At 36.4% G+C, this 19,501-nt stretch overlaps 1 protein-coding gene and 1 pseudogene across 2 annotated transcripts in view; one reads left to right on the top strand and one right to left on the bottom strand.

Annotated features, from left to right (window-relative positions):
• Window positions 1–19,501, top strand: part of ABL2 (ABL proto-oncogene 2, non-receptor tyrosine kinase) — a 186,920-nt gene that overhangs the window by 122,872 nt on the left and 44,547 nt on the right. The gene's annotated exons all lie outside the window — the stretch shown is intronic.
• Window positions 6,072–6,866, bottom strand: LOC143679026 (ribosome-recycling factor, mitochondrial pseudogene; annotated as a pseudogene).

Below are 19,501 nucleotides of genomic sequence, written 5' to 3'. Positions count from 1 at the left end.
GGCTATTTGTTCTTTCTCCTTTAGTGACTCCTCTTCTTTCTATTTGGGTTCTCTAAATGTGGGAGTTCTTCAGAGCTTAGTCCTAAATGCTGTACTTAAAAAAAATTTTTTTTTAATTAACATACAGTAAAGTTGATATTTGGGGTGTATAAAGTTCTATGAATTTTAACGCATGTATAGATTTGTGTAACCACAACTCAAGTCAAGTAACAGAGCAGCTCAATTACCATAGAAAAGTCCCTATAGTTAAACCTTCCCCATCTATAATACCTGGCCACTGAAATGGTTTTATCTTTTCAAAAATGTAACCTTTTGAAGCTGGCTTCTGTGGAAACTTTACTTTTAAGCTGTTGTATCATCCAAGTTGTTGCAGATATCAGTAGTTCACTCCTTTTTATTGCTAAGTAGTATTCCATTGTATGGATATACCTATTTGTTTATGCATTTATCTGTTGAAGGACAGTCGGGTTGTTATAAGTTTTAGCAGTTATAAGTACAGTTACAAGCATTGTTGTATTGATTTTTTGGGTGAACAAAAAGTTTTCATTTCTCCAGTGTGATAAGATAAAAAATTAGGCAATTTAGGATCGCATAGCTTTGTTGAGCAATTCATGAATCAGGCAGCATCCCATTCAGAAAGTAGAAAGAAGCTCCATCAAGGGGGTGGAAAGAGGAAGCTCATAATAGAGCGAATGTAGAAGCAAGTGAAGAAATGTTCTGATTGACTGACTTTGTTTCCATTTTACTTGGGTGTGCCAGTTTGAAATTATCATGTATCCTAGAAAAATCATGTTTTAATCCTGATCCAGTCTTGTAGAGGCAGCTGTTTCTTTTAATCCTAATGCAGTGATGTAGGTTGAATACTTTTGATTAGATTATCACCACAGAGTTGTGACCCACCCAGTTGTGGGTGGTAACTTTTGATTAGATGGTTTCCATGGAGATGAGTCTCCATCCATTCAAGATGAGATTACCTACTGGAGCCTTTTAAGAGGGAACCATTTCGGAAAAAGCTTTGCAGCCACCAGAAACAGCAAAGCCTAGAGAAACGACGGAAGCCTCAGAGCCAATAGAAACTTAACAGCAGAGCTGACACAGATGTGGACATGTAGAGAACAAAGACAGGAATGTTTGGAGATGCTTGGAGCCCAGCAAACATTGCAATGAGATGTTAAGCAAGCCAGAACGTGGAGATAGCCAACGGAAGCCAAGAGATGAATGCCAGCCTTGGAAAAGTAAAATGAGGAGCCCCCGCAGGAACAGAGGCTGAAAGCAATGGAGCCCAGGAGCAAGGGACCAGCAGATGCCAGCCACATGACTACCCAGCTGACAGAGGTATTCCTGACCCATAGAGCTTTATTGAGTGAAGGTAACCTCTTGTTGGTGCCTTAATTTGGACATCTTTACTTCCTTAGAACTATAAACTTGTAATTTATTCAATTCCCCTTTTTAAAAGCCATTCCAGTTCTGGTGTATCGCATTCCAGCAGCTTGTAAACTAACTAATACAGGGGGGTTCTTACAAGGTGGGGAGCAAATAAAATGCTTAGTATGGTATGCTTGTCCATTCTGATAAGTTTTCTCTACTGCACTTGATATTGTTAGTTATTATTTCTTTCTTTTTTCTTATGTTAGCCGTTCTAATAGGTATATAGAATATGTGCTCATGTGGTTTAATTTGCATTTTCTTAATGGCTGCTGCAATATCTTTTTATGAATTTATTTGCCAATGCATATGCTCTTTGGTGTAAAGGATTTTTACCTATTTAAAGTTGAGTTGTTTGTTTTCATACTGTGGAGTTTGAGGGTATTTTATATACCCTGGATACAAACACTTTGCTGTATGTGAAGTTTGCAAATATTTTCTTCAAATTTATAGATTGTCATTGCATTTGCTTAACAGTCTTTCGCAGAGTAAATGCTTGTTTTTGCTATTTTTATTTTTCCTTTTATGGTCTTTGAAAAAAAGCTTTGAGTTATAATTTATAGTCCATAAAATACCTGTTTTAAATGTACAGGCCAATTATTTTTTGTTTGTTTGTTTATTTGTTTTAGGAAACATAGAGTTTCACAGCCATCACCACAACCCCAGTTTTAGAACATTTTCATCACCCTGGAAAGGTCCTTTATGCTAATTTGTGGTCAGTTCACGTTCCCACCTCCAGCCCTATGCCATCACTGATCTGCCTTTCTGTCTCTATAGATTTTCTATTTCTGGACAGTTCATATGAATGAAATCATACAAAATTTAGACATTTACATCTGGCTTCTCTCAAGTAGCATAATGTTAAAAAAAGACAAAAAAACGAGAAGATTGAGATACAATTCATATACCATAAAATTCACCCACCATAAAATGTATAATTTAGTGGCTTTTAGTGTTCAACCATTAGCATGATCTAATCTTAGAATATTTTCATCATCTCTAAAAGAAAGCTTGGAACTATAAGCAATTGTTCCCTATTTCTCCCTTCCCCAACCCCACTAATTTCCTTTCTGTTTCTATGGATTGATCTTTTCTGGACATTTTATAAAAGCAGATTCTTTTACAGTATGTGTTCATTTTTTTGTCTTCTTTCACTTAACAGAATATTGTCAGTGTTCATCCATGATGTTGCATGTATCAGGACCTCATTTCCTTTTTATGGCTGAATCATGAGGCCCTATCATAAGGATATACCACATTCTGTTTATCCATTCATTGATTAGTGGACATTTAGATGATTGCTATTTTTTGGTGATTATGAATAGTAGTACAATGAACATTTGTGTACACATTTTTGTGGGGACATAAGTTATCATTTCTCTTGGGAAAATATTGGTTTATATGGTAATCCATATTTAATATTTTGAAGAACTGCCAGACTTTTTTCAAGTGGCTGTACCATTGTACATTCCCACCAGCAGTGTGTGAAGATTTAAATTTCTCCACATCCTCATCAACATTTGCCCGTTTTTTTGATATAGCCATCCTAGTGGATGTCATCTTACTGTGGTTTAGATTTGCATTTCACAAATGGCTAATGAAATATCTTTTCATATACTTCTTTTTTTTTTCTTTTTTTTTTTTTAATTTTTTTATTAATCAAAAGAAAAGAAATTAACACAACATTTAGAAATCATTCCATTCTACAAATGCACTCAGTAATTCTTAGTATCATCACATAGATGTATGATCATCATTTCTTAGTACATTTGCATCGATTTAGGAAAAGAACTAGCAAAACAGCAGAAAAAAATATAGAATGTTAATATAGAGAAGAGAATTAAAATAATAATACTAATAATATATATATATATATATATATATATAAAGGAAAAAGAAAAAACAAAAACAAAAGATACAAACACACAAACAAACAAAAAACCATATTTCAGGTGCAGCTTCATTCAGTGTTCCAACATAGTTACATTACACTTAGGTATTATTGTGCTGTCCATTTTTGAGTTTTTGTATCTAGTCCTGTTGCACAGTCTGTATCCCTTCAGCTCCAATTACCCATTATCTTACCCTGTTTCTAACTCCTGCTGGTCTCTGTTACCAATGATATATTCCAAGCTGATTCTCAAATGTCGGTTCACATCAGTGGGACCTTACAGTATTTGTCCTTTAGTTTTTGGCTAGACTCACTCAGCATAATGTTCTCTAGGTCCATCCATGTTATTACATGCTTCATAAGTTTAGTCTGTCTTAAAGCTGCATAATATTCCATCGTAGGTATACGCCACAGTTTGTTTAGCCACTCGTCTGTTGATGAACATTTTGGCTGTTTCCTTCTCTTTGCAATTGTAGATAATGCTGCTATAAACACTGGTGTGCAAATGTCCGTCTATGTCTTTGCCCTTAAGTCCCTTGAGTAGATACCTAGCAGTGGTATTGCTGGGTCGTAATCCATTCTGCCATTCTATGTCTTTTGATTGGGAAATTCGTCCATTAACTTTTAGTATTATTACTGTTTGGATAATATTTTCCTCTACCATTTTGGCTTTTGTATTATATATATCATATCTGATTTTCCTTCTTTCTACACTTTACTCCATACCTCTCTCTTCTGTCTTTTCATATCTGACTCTAGTGCTCCCTTTAGTATTTCTTGCAGAGCTGGTCTCTTGGTCACAAATTCTCTCAGTGACTTTTTGTCTATAAATGTTTTAATTTCTCCCTCATTTTTGAAGGACAATTTTGCTGGATATAGGAGTCTTGGTTGGCAGTTTTTCTCTTTTAGTAATTTAAATATATCATCCCACTGTCTTCTAGCCTCCATGGTTTCTGCTGAGAAATCTACACATAGTCTTATTGGGTTTCCCTTGTATGTGATGGATTGTTTTTCTCTTGCTGCTTTCAAGATCCTCTCTTTCTCTTTGACCTCTGACATTCTAACTAGTAAGTGTCTTGGAGAACGCCTATTTGGGTCTATTCTCTTTGGGGTGCGCTGCACTTCTTGGATCTGTAAATTTAGGTCTTTCATAAGAGTTGGGAAATTTTCAGTGATAATTTCTTCCATTAGTTTTTCTCCTACTTTTCCCTTCTCTTCTCCTTCTGGGACACCCACAACACGTATATTTGTGCGCTTCATATTGTCATTCAGTTCCCTGATCCCCTGCTCAAGTTTTTCCATTCTTTTCCCTATAGTTTCTGTTTCTTTTTGGAATTCAGATGTTCCATCCTCCAGTTCACTAATTGTAGCTTCTGTCTCTTTAGATCTACCATTGTAGGTATCCATTGTTTTTTCCATTTTTTCTTCTTTGTCCTTCACTCCCATAAGTTCTGTGATTTGTTTTTTCAGATTTTCTATTTCTTCTTTTTGTTCAGCCCATGTCTTCTTCATGTCCTCCCTCAATTTATTGATTTGGTTTTTGAAGAATTTTTCCATTTCTGTTCGTATATTCAGCATTAGTTGTCTCAGCTCCTGTATCTCATTTGAACTATTGGTTTGTTCCTTTGACTGGGCCATATCTTCAATTTTCCGAGCGTCATCCATTATTTTCTGCTGGTGTCTGGGCATTTGATCAGATTTCTCTGGGTGTGTTACCCAGCTGGTTGAAAGCTTTTTCTGTGAAATCTCTGGGCTCTGTTTTTCTTTTCCTGCCCAGTAGGTGGCGCTTGTGGCGCTCGTCTGTCTGCACCGCATTCGGCCCGGGAAACCGCGCGTGGAGGTGGGGGTCGCTGGCCGCCCCGGCTTGGGAGAGTGCCGGTCCTAATTGCCCAGCTGGCCCGAAACGCCAAGCGTGACGGGAGGGCCCCGCTATCCAACGTTCCCAGTCAGACCGGGGAGCCACGTGCGTGGAGGGGACCCCAGTTGCCAGCCGACCCGGCCGGGAAAACGCGCGCCCCTCGGGTAGCTCACCGCAGCAGATTCTCCCTGCCCGTTCAGCTGTTCCAGAATGGGGTACGCTGTCTTTTTGGTCTCTGTCATGACTCCGGGAGCTGTTTCGTATTGTTTCTGTTTCTTTAGTTGCTTTTCTGGAGGAGGAACTAAGACCCGCGCGTCTTACTAAGCCGCCATCTTCTCCGGAAGTCCCATATACTTCTTAAAGATTTGTATATATTTGGAGAAATACTGATTCAGATTCTTTGCCCATATTTTCTCTTTATTTATTTATTTTTTTCCTTTGTGGTTTTTATTCTTTCCAATTTATTTAGATTTTATAGTTGAGTGAAAATGGGCCCGTAGCAAAGGATAGGTGAAGGCCACATCAGCCCAAGCACAGTTCAAAGCTGGGGATAGGGCCTGTTAGCTTGTTTGAAAGAAGGTCTCCAAGATGAGGAACAGGTGGTACTAAGCCCACCAATGGTCCTAGTCTCTTGACTATGTCATAGTCAAGATAATGCCTTGAGTAAAGGCCTCTGCAGGTATTCTCTGAAGGTCACCCATGCCAGAAGGTCCAGAGCAGAATGGGGCAGGTAGAGGTTAGGAAGAGAAAGAGTTAGTTTGGGTGTCCCACTGGAGGGCGAGGCCTCACACGAGCAACAACAGCACAGGTTTCAACCTTCTGTGCAGATGGGGTAGAGAGGTCACAGTTTGCCACTCATAATAGTCCCAGAAACTGAGCTCTACAGCATTGCTGGCTTCAGGTAGACTTTCCTCCAAGGAGTTCTTTCGTCTTCATTGCCAGATGTCTATCCAGCTCTGCAACTGCATCGTCAGCCATTTGGCTGATCTGTTTCTCTATGAGCCTGATGTGGTCCTCTGAGGTTTTGACCTTTGATTTCTTAAGCTTATTCATTGCATTAGTACGAACCTTCCTTAAAGAGTCTTTGGCTTTGTTGGTGTTCTGTTTGGCCAGCTTCACCAGCATTTCCCTGTGTTCCCTGGTTACTTTAGATATGGGGACCTGAACTAGTGTCCCTTCCACTTCTGGGTTCAGATTCATTCCACTTTCTCTTATAGCCTTGATAGCTGCAGCTGTACATTCTGGGAAACTGGCCATGTTTACCAAAATCAGCTGTGATCACTTTATGGCCATCTGGCCAATCTGGTTTAAAGCAAGCTTTCCATCAGCAGTTACCACAGTAATATGATCAAGGGATCCTGCTGAGGTCCTTATATTCAGAGTCTTATTGAAATTATCCTTGAGTGTTTCCATCACAGACTTCATTTCTTCATCTACCTCTTCCAAGTTGATTATATCCTCAACCAAGGCAGCATTAATATTCACTCTGGTTTGAGACTGTCCTTTTCCTTTGGCTTTGGCTTTCTTGGTAACAAAATGGTGGACTGGTAAAGCTGGATAAGCCATGTATTGTCTATGGTCATTTTGTCTTCCTCTCAATATGTTCAGTGAAACAGGTCTGGTTAAGGCTGCAAGGGAGTTGCAAAAATGCAGGGTGGGCCAAGAAGAAGCATCTTAATCCCAAAGCCATGACTGAAGTCAATCTTTGTGAACATCTGCTACCACCCAGGATCTCTCTTTTTATTTTTAAGTTGTAAGAGTTCTTTATATATTCCAGATCCTAGACCCTTAGCAAATATAGGACTTACAAATATTTTCTTCCATTTTGTGGATCAGCCTTTTTACTTTCTCGATGGTGTCATTTACAGCACAAAAGTTTTTCATTTTGATGAGGTCGCTTTATTTTAAATTCTGTCATTTGTTTATTTTTTTTAATTAGAGAAGTTTTTTACAGATAAATCAAGCATGATCTATAGGGAACCCATATTTTTTAATACCTTCCATTTCTTACAATTGATGAAAGCACATTAATCTAACTGTACATTAACTTTAGTCCATGGTTTCCCTTAGAGTTCACTGTTTGTGGTACAATCCCATGATTTTTTTTCCATCAGACAATATTGTATAATTGATTGGCTTGCAATGAATGTCAGAATCAACACAATCCCATGATGTTTTAAAAGAATTTTTATTTTAATAACACACAGCCTAAATTTCACATTTGAACCACATTTCATATATATAATTCAGTGTTGTTAACTACATTTACAGTGTTGTGTCACCATAACTACCATCCATAACCAAAACTTTTCCATCATTTGAAATAGAAACTCTGTACAATTTAAGCACTAACTCCCTTTTCTTTATCCTTACTCTGTCCCCTAGTAACCCATATACTAGATTCTGACTTTATATGAGTTTGCTTATTCTGAGTGTGTGTTAGTTAGATTCAGTTGTCAACTTGGCCAGGTGAGCATACCTAGTCTTGTTGCTATGGACATAAGCCAATGGTACATGAACCTCATTTGTTGCTAATTACATCTGCAGTCAGCTAGGAGGCGTGTCTGCTGCAGTGAGTGACGTTTGACTTAATTGGCTGGTGCTTAAATGAGAGATCGCAATGTAGCACAACCTAAGCAGCTCGCCATTCCTCACCTCAGCACTTGCAGCTCAGTTTGGAGATGCAGAAAGAAGTCACCCCGGGCAAAGTTGTTGGAACCCAGGGGCCTGGAGAGAAGACCAGCAGAGACCATCCTGTGCCTTCCACGTAAGAAAGAACCTCAGTGGAAAGTTAGCTGCCTTTCCTCTGAAGAACTAACAAAATAAATCCCCTTTTATTAAAAGCCAATCCGTCTCTGGTGTGTTGCATCCCGGCAGCTAGCAAACCAGAACAAAGTGTATCAGTGAGGTTGTACAATATTTGTTTCTTTGTGTCTGTGGCTTATTTCACTCAGCATGTCTTCAGGGTTCATCCATGATGTCATATGTGTCAGAACTTGATTCCATTTTATAACCAAATAACATTTCATTGTATTTATCCATTCATCAGTTGATGGATACTTGGGTCACTTCCATCTTTTTGGCTATTGTACATAATGCCACTGTGAACATCAATGTCCAGATATCTGTATGAGTCCCTGCTTTAATTTATTTTGGGTAGATACCTAGAAATGAGTCATAATGGTAAATTTACACTTAATGGTAAATTGCTGGGTCATAATGGTAAATCTACACTTAACTTCCTGAGAAATTGCCAAACTTTTCCCACAGCAGCTGCACCTTATCCTATTCCCACCAGAGTGAATGAGTGTTCCTATTTCTCCACATCCTCTCCAGTGATTTGCATTTCCCTGATGGCTAATGATGATGAGCATCTATTCATGTGCTTTTTGGCCCCTTGTATACTGTGTTTGTAGAAATGTCATTCACAGCTTCTATTTTTTTTTTTTGCACATTTTTAATTAGGTTATTTATCTTTTTGTGGTTGCCTTATGGGATTTAAAAAATTTTAATTCTGGATATTAAACCCTTATCAAAATATGTGGCTTTGAAATTTTTCCCCCATTGCATAGGTGAAAGGAGTTGTTTAACTTGCATTATAAAGGCCTTTGAGGTACAAACATTTTAAATTTTGATGAGGTTGTGTTCTAGTTTGCTAGCTGCCAGAATACAATATACCAGAAACAGAATGACTTTTAAAAAGGGAAGTTTAATAAATTGCTAGTTTACAGTTCTAAGGCTGAGAAAATGTCCCAATTAAAACAAGTCTATAGAAATGTCCAATCAAAGGTATCCATCTAGGGAAGGATACCTTGGTTCAGGAAGGCGGATGAATGAAGTTCAGGGTTTCTCGCTCAAGTGAAAAGACACATGGCAAACACAGTCAGGGCTTCTCTCTCAGCTGGAAGAGCACATGGTGGACACAGTGTCATCTGCTAGCTTTCTCTTCTGGCTTCCAGTTTCATGAGGCTCCCCGGGAGTCTTTTTCCTTCTTCATCTCCAAAGGTTGCTGGCTCGTGGATTCTCTGCTTCGTGGTGCTGCAACATTCTCTACTGTCTCTGAATCTCTCTCCAAAATGTTTCCTCTTTTATAGCACTGCAGAAACTTATCAAGACCCACCCAGATGAGTGGAGACACACCTCTACCTAATCCAGTTTAACAGTCACCCTTGATTAAATCACATCTCCAGGGAGATTATCTAATTACAGTTTCAAAGATACAATATGCAATAAAGATGAGAAGAAACGACTGCCTTTACAAAATGGGATTAGGCTTAAAACGTGGCTTTTCTAGGGGATATACATCCTTTCAAAACTGCACAGGTTGCATTTATCTATTTTTTCTTGTGTTGCTTGTGCTTTGGACACAGAATGTCCTTCCATTTATGTAGGTCTTCTTTGATTTCTTTGAGCAATATTTTGTAATTTTCTATGTACAAGTCCTTTATATCCTTAGTTAGATTTATTCCTAGATATTTGATTCTTGTAATTGTTATTGTAACTGGAATTTCTTTTTCTTGGTTTCTTCTCCTTGATTTTTCGTTACTAGTGTAAGAAACAGTACTAATTTGGGGTGTTGCTCTTGTTTCCCACTGCTTTGATTAATTCATTTCTTAATTCTAAGAGCTTCATTGTACCTTTTTCAGGATTTTCTGCATATTAAATCATGTCATCTATCAATAGGGAAAGTTTCACTTCTTCCTTTCCTATTTAGATGCCTTTTATTGCTTCTCTTTTTCCCCCTAATTTCTCTGGCTAGAACTTCTAGTACTGTGTTGGATAATAGTGATGACAATGGGCATCCTTGCCTTGATTCTAATCAAGGGAACAATTTTAGTCTTTTACTACTTTTACACTAAATATGATGTTAAGTGTGGTTTTTTCATATATGCCCTTTATCATGTTGAGGAAGTTTCCTATTTTCCTAAGTATTTTTATTACGAAGGGATGTGGCATTTGCCAAATGCTTTTCTTCATCAGTTGAGATGATCATGTTTTTTCTCCCCTTCGTTCTATTTACATGGGGTATTACATTTTTTGGTTTTCTCATGTTGAACCACCCTTGTATACCTGGAATAAATCCCATTTGATAACGGTGTTTTAATTTCCCAGGCTGCTGACGCCAATAACATGAAATGGGTCCAGGTAGAAACTGGGAATTTATTTGGTCATGGTTTTAAGGCAGGGAAAATGTCCAAATTAAGGAATCATCAAGGTTATATTTTCTCCCTGGAAACAGTGGTTTTGTGGGGCTGGCTGCCAGTGTTCGTGATTCTTCTGTCACATGGCAAGGCACATGGTGGTGTCTCCTGTCCTTTCCTTTCTCCTCAGGGTTCTGTTGAATTTCACCTTCTGGCTTATCCCTCTGTGACTCTCTCTCTCTTTTTCTGAGTTCATTCTCTTACAGAGGCTCCTGTAACAGGATTAAGATCCATCCTGATTGAGGTGGGTCACACCTTTAACTGAAAAATCTTCACCAAAAGATCCTACTTACAACTGGTTCATACCCACAGGAATGGATTAATATTAAGATCATGTATCCTTGGGGTACATATGGTTCCAAACCATCATACTTGGTGTATAATTTTTTTATTGTGCTGTTACGTTTGGTTTGCTTATATTTTATTGATGGTTTTTGAATCTATATTCATAAGAGAAATTGGTCTGTTAGTTTTCTTTTCTTGTAGTTTCTTTATCTGGCTTTGATATCAGGGTGATGTTGGCCTCATAGAATGATTGAGGAATTGTTCTTTCCTCTTCAGGTTTTTGGAAGAATTTGAGCAGGATTGGTATTCTTGGAATGTTTGGTAGTTACTCATGAAGTCTTTTCTTTATTGGGAGGTTTTTTTATTTTCTTCTCGGGCAGGCACTGGGAATCAAACCCCGGGTCTGTGTATGGCAGGAGAGAACTCTGTCTGCTGAGCCACCAAGACCCACCCTGTTGGGAGGTTTTTGATGACTGATTTAATCTCTACTTGTAATTGCTCTGTTGAGCTCTTCTCTTTCTTGTGGGGTCAAATGCAAGTAGTTTGTGTCTTTCTAGGACAAATTCCTTTACCTGGACTCAGAAAGGAATTTGTCCTTTTAATCTAGGTTATCTCTAACACTGGTGTATGGTTGTTCATAGTATCCTCTTATAGGCCTTTTTGTTTATGTGGGATTGATAATGTCCCCCTTTTCAGTTCTGATTCCAATACTTTTTTTTTGTCAGTCTAGCTAAACGTTTATCAATTTTACTGATCTTTTCAAAGAACCAACTTTTGGTTTTGTTGGTTCTCCCTAATTTTTTTACTCTTATTTATTTCCACTCTCGTCTTTGTTATTTCCTTTCCTCTGCTTGCTTTTGGTTTAGTTTGCTCTTTTTTTTTTTTTCTAGTTGCTCATTTTTAGCTGAGGTTTGTGATTTGAGAGCTTTATTCTTTTTTAATGCAAGTATTTAGAGCTATGCATTTACCTCTTAACACTGCCTTTGCTGTATCCCATCAGTTTTGGTATGCTGAGTTTTCATATTAATTTGTCTCAAAATATTTCCTGTTTTCTGTTATGATTTCCCCTTTAACCCATTGGTTGTTTTGGAGTACATTGTTTAATTTCCACATATTAGTGAATTTTCCATCTCTCTCTCATATGTTGATTTCTAACTTCATTCCATTGTGGTCGGAGAAGACACAATTTATGATTTCAATTTATTGAGACTTGTTTTGTAACTTAACATATGATCTATTATCCTGGAGAATAATCCATGTGTACTAGAAAAGAATGTGTATTCTGCTGCTTTGGGTTAAGTGTTCTATTTATGTCTGTTAGGTCTAGCTGGTTTAGAGTATTTTTCAAGTCTTCTACTTCCGTATTGATCTTCTGTCTAGATGTTGTATCCACTATTGAAAGTGGTATTGAAGTGACCCACTATTAATGTAGAAACACCTATTTCTCTTTTCAAATTTGTCAATATTTGGTTCATAATTTTGGGGCTCTGCTCTTACGTGTATATATATATTTATAATTGTTACATCTTGTTGAATTGATCACTTTGACAATATATACTGACTGTGTCTGTCCCTTGTAACAGTTTTTGACTCACAGTCTATTTTATCTGTATATTACTATAGCTACCCCAGGTCTCTTTTGGTTATACTTGCATGGTATATTTTTTTCATCTTTTTGCTTTCAGCCTACTTCAGCCTGCAGTTTGGTCATGCTTTTGTATCCGTTCTGCCAGTTTCTGCCTTTTGTCTGGAGAGTTTAATCCTTACGTATAAAGTCATTGCTTAATCTTATGTATAAAGTCATTGCTGATAATGCACATTTTTTTCTGCCACTTTGCTCCTTTATGTCTGTAAGTCATAAACCTTTCTGTTCATCAATTTTTTTGTTAATGTCTATTGTCACATTTATTTTATTTTTTGTATTATACCATATTGAGTCTGTTTTCATTTCTTTCTGAAAATGAAATGAAAATATTTTCCTTCTGGTTACCATGGGTTAAAATTTAACATCCTAACTATTTAGCCATCATATTTGATTTGATGCCAAGTTCTCTTTCATAGCAAACGCATACACTGTTCCTCAATCCCTTCATCCCCCCACCCTTTTTTGTACATTACAAATATAATTTGTACATTATATATCCCAGAACATGGATTTATTATTACTTTTTATGCACTTGCATTTTCACACCTGTAAAGAGTAAGAAATGGAGTTACATACCCAAAAATACAATATCTTTTTCATTTATAATAATTTATATGGATACTTTTGCTTGAGGTCTTTATATCTTTATGCTGCATTGACCTACTGTTTAGTGTCCTTTCCTTTCATTCTGAAGAACTCCATTTAGCATTACTTATAGGGCAGGTCTCGTGGGAGTGGTAATAAACTTCCTTGGCTTTTGTTTATCTGCTGGGAATGTCTTGATCTCACCCTCATTTTTTTGTGTATGTGTTCATAACACTTTACGATTTTAAAGTGTCTTCATACACAATATCTTATTTGACCCTCACAACAACCCTGTGAGGAAGGTTTTAAGCTGTCCGTTTTACAGAAAAAACGGAAATGGTGAGATACACATACAAAAACATAAGATGCATTTAAGAATGATATAAGAACATTAATGGTGGGTTTAGACGGGAAGGAATGGACAATTGTGAAATTTTGGTCTGTTAATCAATAGAAAGACATGGAATAACATGGAATTCCTTCTTTTTTTCAAAAAGTCTCTTTGCTTTCCTATTTTCATCCCTTTACCTATACAAAATATCTCCAGTTCTACTGAAATATTCTTCTCTAGAATCTATATTAGTTACATAAAGCATAAAATGCAAAGAGCTTTGTAGAATAAAAAATTAGCATATTTTTTTCATAATCAAAATGATTTTGCTTAGAATAACTGGGCAAATTATTGAATAGCTTTCCAAATTTCACTTTTTCCTTATTTTACCACTTGAAAAAAGTATGTTATAGCTTGGAGAATTCAAAGACAGGAAGGTTAACTAAAAAATCAAATCAATGAACCTGTTTTAAAATTTTAATGAATTAAAAAATCATAATTTCCTCTGAATTCTTAGAGAGCACTGTTCTTCCCCCAATCTAGCTCTGCTCATGGAATTATTTGCCTGTTTACTTGACAATGTTTCTCTTGGCAACATCTCCATAAGACAAGATATATATATAATAAGAAGTACACAATGGACTTACGCTGATTGAATGATGAATCTTCTATGTTACTCCTCTCCCTGGTTAAGAATAATGTTTTGAAATATAAAGAATCCACATGTAATCAGTACCTATGAGATTTCTAGAACCCAGCACATTAGGGTTCCTAGCGTAGCATCTGAGGACTGGCTGGAAGCAGCCAGCCATTCATTACCTGAAGATGTCGAGGGCAGGAATGCTGGACAAGGGTGGTGGTGGAGTACTGGAGCCGGAAGAGAGATGAGCTTGAGAGGAGAGGCTCAAATATACTAAAGACCACGAGAAGAAGCCATGTAGAAACCAGGACAGACACGGGAACCAAGGTCAGTTGGTTGGAGGAGCCATAAAAGAATCTTGGAAGTCACTTGTGCTGATGACTTGTCCAGAGGTGAAGAGCTTTTTATTGAGATGGTAGCAGAGGATATCCCATCCCACCCAACCCGACTGACCTTAAAAGGGCCCTGTCCTAATATGATCAGGGAGCTGTACTGATCTTAGCATGTTTCCACTCCCTTTTTCTCCCTTCTGGCCTTTTTGTCCGGGATTACCTGGCCTCCCCGTCTTCCCTGGGAATCCTCGACTTCCAGGAAAGCCAGTTGCTCCCCAATCACCTTTGAGACCTAAGAGGACTTATTGGACCTTCACCCTCATTTTAAAGTTTGATTTTAAATTACTGATTGACAGTTGTTTTCTTTCTGCACTTGAAATTTTGCATCCTTTCACCTTCTTCCCTCCATAGTTTCTGATGAGAAGTCAGCATTTAACATATTTGGTACTCACTGGTATATAACTCGTTTTTCTCTTGCATCTTTGAGAACTCTCTCCTTGTCCTTTGCATCTGACAGTTTGGCCATTATGTGTCTGTGATGTGAATATTCACATCTTTTGCTAAGTTTGGAAAGTTTTCTGTCATGATTTCTCTGAATGTTCCTCCTGCCCCTTTCTCTCTTTCTTCTCCTTCTGGGACTCCCATAATGTATTGATGTCCCACAAGTATATTAGGCTATTTTCACTTTTTATAACTCTTTTTTCTTTTTGCTCATTTCAATTGTCTTTTCTTTGAGTTTTCTGATTTTTCTGCCAGGTTCAGTCTACTGTTGAAACCCTCCTTAAGACTATTCATTTCAGTTATTGAGCATCTTCAACTACAGTAATTCCATTTGGTTTCTTTTTAACATTTTTTAATTAAAGAAAACAAGCAATATACTTAGAACCAACAACAATGGATGACTCAGCGTAACCATAGGCGTATTTAAATCTTTGTCCATTATTTTCGCAGTCTTGTGTTCTTTGACTATCCATGTAGTCATTGTAAAGCCTGTGTTTGCATAAACCAATTTAAACTTAAGGCAACAAGGAAAAAATCTACATATTCAGATAGCAAAGTTCTTAAATTCTAAGTGTTGAACACTAACTTAAATACCATTTGATCAGCTGTCAAAACTGTGAATGTTCTCAAAATATCAAGTCGAAAGTTCTTATATCTGCATTGCTATAATAATGACCTATGTTATGAAATATTTTCCTGATTTCAGGGAATATTTTAAAAGTTAACGTATGGAAATCCTAACCACCTAAAATTGATATCTTATTAGCTTATCCATAGGCATATTAAAAAAAATTTAATCGTCATAAAGCCTATTTGTACAATATGTTTCAAAAACCAATTTAAAATTAAAGCAAGGAAGAAAAAAATCTACAAATACAGATATCAGAATTACTTGAATTCTAAATATTAAACAGTTATCTTAAGTACCATTTGATTAAGTATCAACTGTGTGCTTTCTCGAAATATCAAGTAAAAAGTTACTACAAATACCAGCTTTGCTATAGGTATGAGCTATGTCACTAAATATTTTCAAATTTTTGAAAGATTTCAAATTTTTGAGATTTCTGTAGCTTTATTGAAATTCACATTGTTCATTCATTGTTTCCCTGATATCCTTTAGTTCTTTCTCTGTATTTTCCTTCATCTACTTGAGCATATTGAAGATATTTTTGAAAATCTTTGTCCATTACATTCACAGTCTTCTGTTCTTTGATGCTTTCTGTTTTTTTGTCTTCTTCCTCTAAATGGGCCTTCATTTCCCATTTCTTTGTTTGTCTTACTATCTTCTCTTGCATGGTATATATTTTACTGTTTCATATGCTGGTGTGTATTCCCTGAAATGTCTGTTTCTTGAGTATGTATTCAGCTGGTGATATGATAGATATTTTTAAGTGTCAGGAGATAACAAACCAAGGATATCCAGGCAGAAAACACATTTCACAGTCTTTGCAAATTGACAAGTTTCTTTTAGAGTTCAGTCCTCCTGTCAAGAAGGTTAACCCAAGGTGAAATGCAAAGTGCTGTGTTCTCCTGTCTTTTTTGGACCTGTATCTTTTTGTGAGCCCATGCTTGCTAGTGGCCTTAGGGTTTCCTCTAGTACCCTCTCTACTGCCCAGGAAATGAACCTTCTCCCTCTCTTGTGTGTTCAAGTACAGGACTGAAAGCAGGTAGCCTTTGCCTTAGGCCACTGGTCTCATTTGTTTTTAAACTCTGCTTTCTCTGTCTCAGGCTCCTTTTGCCTAGAGGCAAAAGTTCTTTGAGGCACAGAAGGTTTTAATTTTGATGAGATCCCATTTATGTAGTTTTTCTTTTGTTACTTGTACTTCGAGTATCAAGTTTAAGAAACCATTGCCTGAAAGGACTACCATGAAAGTAAAATGACAGCCTATACAAAAGGCAGCAACCCTAGTGTCCATCGGCTGATGAATGGATAAACAAAATGATATATACAGACAGTGGAATATTATTCAGCTGGAAGAAGTGAATTTCTCATACATGCAACAAAATGGATGAACCTTGAAGACATCACGTTGAATAAATTAAGCCAGACACAAAAGGACAAGTTTCACTGACTTGAAATAATTAGAATAACCTAACTCATGGAGTCAGAATCTAGAATGTGAGATACCAGGGAGTAGGTTAAGAAGTGAAAAATACAGGGTTCCTATTTGGAATATTGGTAATATTTTGGTAAAAATGGATGGTAGTGATGATAGCACAATGTTGTGAAGATAATTAACAGCACTGAAATAAATATTTGAATGTGATTAGAAGGGGAAATGTTAGATTGCATATATAGTAACAGAATAAAAATTTTACAAAAAAAAAAACCAATGGAATTATACTACACAGTGAACCCTAAGTGAAAACATGGACTGTAAAAATGTGCTATCCTCAATTATAACAAGTGTTCTACACAAGTTGGAATATTGTTGCAAGTTGTAAATAATAGGGTGATATATGGGAATTTATATGTCTATAACTTCTCTATTTAAAGAAGAAAACCTCAATAGTTCATTTTTGTGTGGATCTCCTTCTGGACTTTTCTGTTCTCTTTTGTTGTTCTATGTTTCTGTTGCTCCACCAGTACTACACTGTGTTGAGTATCTAGTTTTATAATAAGTCTTAAATTCAGATAGTGGGATTCCACTAACTTATTCTTCTTTTTCAAAATTGTTTGGCTACTCTATTTCTTTTAAAATTTAAATTTCCATATAAATTTTAGAATCTGCCTGTATATATCTATAAATTTTCTTTTTGGGATTTTTATTGGAGTTGCATTAAACTGTAGATCAATTTTCAGAGAATTGACATTAATATGTTTTTATAATTTATGAGTACAGTAAGTCCATTTATTTAGCTTTTTAAAAAAATTTATTCGTTGGCATTTGGTAGTTTTCAGCATAGAGATGCTATAATGCTATATATGTTTTGTTAGATTTTGTGGTGTAGCTGTTGTAAGTGGTATTGTCTTAAATTTTGGTTTTTAAATGCTCATTGCTAGTAAGTGCAAATACCATTGATTTTTGTGTTTTATTCTTGTACACTGTATACTTGCTAAACTCAATAGTTCTCACAGTATGTTTATAGGTTCCTTGGAATTTACTACATAAGCAGTCATAGTCAGCTAATAGAACTGTATTTCTTCCATTACAGTCTATATGCCTTTTTAATTTCTTTTTATCTTGCCTTCTTTCATTGATTAGGACATCTAGTAGGATGTTGAATGGGAGCATGAAGGCGAAAGTAGACATTTTGCCTTGTTCCCCATCTTAGGGTGAAAGCATTCAATCTTTATCCAGTAAGTGTGATGTTAGGATTAGTGAGGTTTTTTTAATAGGTACTCTTATCAGTGTGAGGAGGTTTCTTTCCATTCCTACTGTGCTGAGAGTTTTTATCTTGAGTGATTATTGAATTTTGCCAATATTTTCTGTATTGATTGATATAATCATGTGGTTATTTTTTCTTCTTCTTTCAACTATTAATATGTTGTATTACACTGATTGATTTTTAATTATTGAATCAGACTTAGTTTCCCTGGATGAACCCCACTTGATTGTGGTATATTTGTATATATTGCTGGATTTTATTTCCTAATTATTTTGCTAGTAGTTTTGTGTCTTTTCATAAGGGATATTGGTCTAACATTGTCTTGTATTGTTTTCACCTGGTTATGACACCACAATAATCCTGGTCTTATAAATGAGTTGGAAAGTGTTTTTTATTTTCTGAAAGTGATTGTGGAAAACTGGTGTTACTGCTTCTTTAAATATTTTGTATAATTTGCCAGTGAAACCGTCTTGAGATTTCTTTTTTTGGAAGGCTTTAAACTACAAATATAATTACTTTAAGAGTTATAGAACTATTCTAGTTGTGGATTTTGAAGAAATAGTTCATTCCATCAAAGTTGTTGAATTTATGTGCATAGAGAAATACATACCATTCCCTCATTATTTAATATCTCTCTTTCATTACTGATAATGGTGTTGTTCAGTTCTAGATCCTTACTGATTTTCTGAATAATGTTTTCAATGTTTATCCATGTTGTAGCATGTACCAGCACTTCATTACTTTTAATTGATGAATAATATTCTATTGTTCAGCTATACCACATTTTATTTATCCATTTGGGGTATTTCTACTTTTGGCTGTGTTGATGTGTGTGCTGGTTTGAAACTATTGTGTACCCCAGAAAAAATCATGTTCTTCTGGTCCAGTCTTGTGGTTGTAGACATTTTGTGAGTGGGACTTCTTGATTAGGTTGTTTTCATGGAGATGTGACCCCCCCCCCATTCAAGGTGGGTACTTATCTGATTACTGGAGTTCTTTAAGAGGGAGACATTTTGGAGAAAGCTTAGATGCTTGGAGAGTCAACACAGAGAGTAGAGAAATGAAACCAGACAGAGATGTGTGGAGATGTAGAAGGAAAATGCCCCAGGAGATGCCAGAAGTTGAGAGAGCCTTTTGAAACCAGAAGCTGGGGAGAAGGGCAGCAGATGGTTGCCATGTGCCTTACCATGTGACATAGGAACCCAGATGCTAGCAGCCTTTCTTCTGAGAAGGTATCCTCTTGTTGGGTACCTTGATTTGGATATTTTCACAGCTTTAGGATTGTAACTTGTATCTAATAAATCCCCTTGTAAAAGCCAAGCCATTTCTGTTATATTGCATTCTAGCAGTTTTAGCAAATCAAAACATGTTTTTATCCTTTTACTTAAAACCACAACAACTTTTTACTTTAAATATTTTTAAACTTGCAGGATGGTTACACAAATAATACAGACCCAATACAGAGAACTCCAACATT

Source organism: Tamandua tetradactyla, chromosome 4 (assembly GCF_023851605.1).
Source record: "Tamandua tetradactyla isolate mTamTet1 chromosome 4, mTamTet1.pri, whole genome shotgun sequence".
NCBI classification, from domain to species: Eukaryota; Metazoa; Chordata; class Mammalia; order Pilosa; family Myrmecophagidae; genus Tamandua; species Tamandua tetradactyla.
The sequence above is the reverse complement of the archived record's forward strand: the minus strand, read 5'-3'. Positions and strand labels throughout refer to the sequence as shown.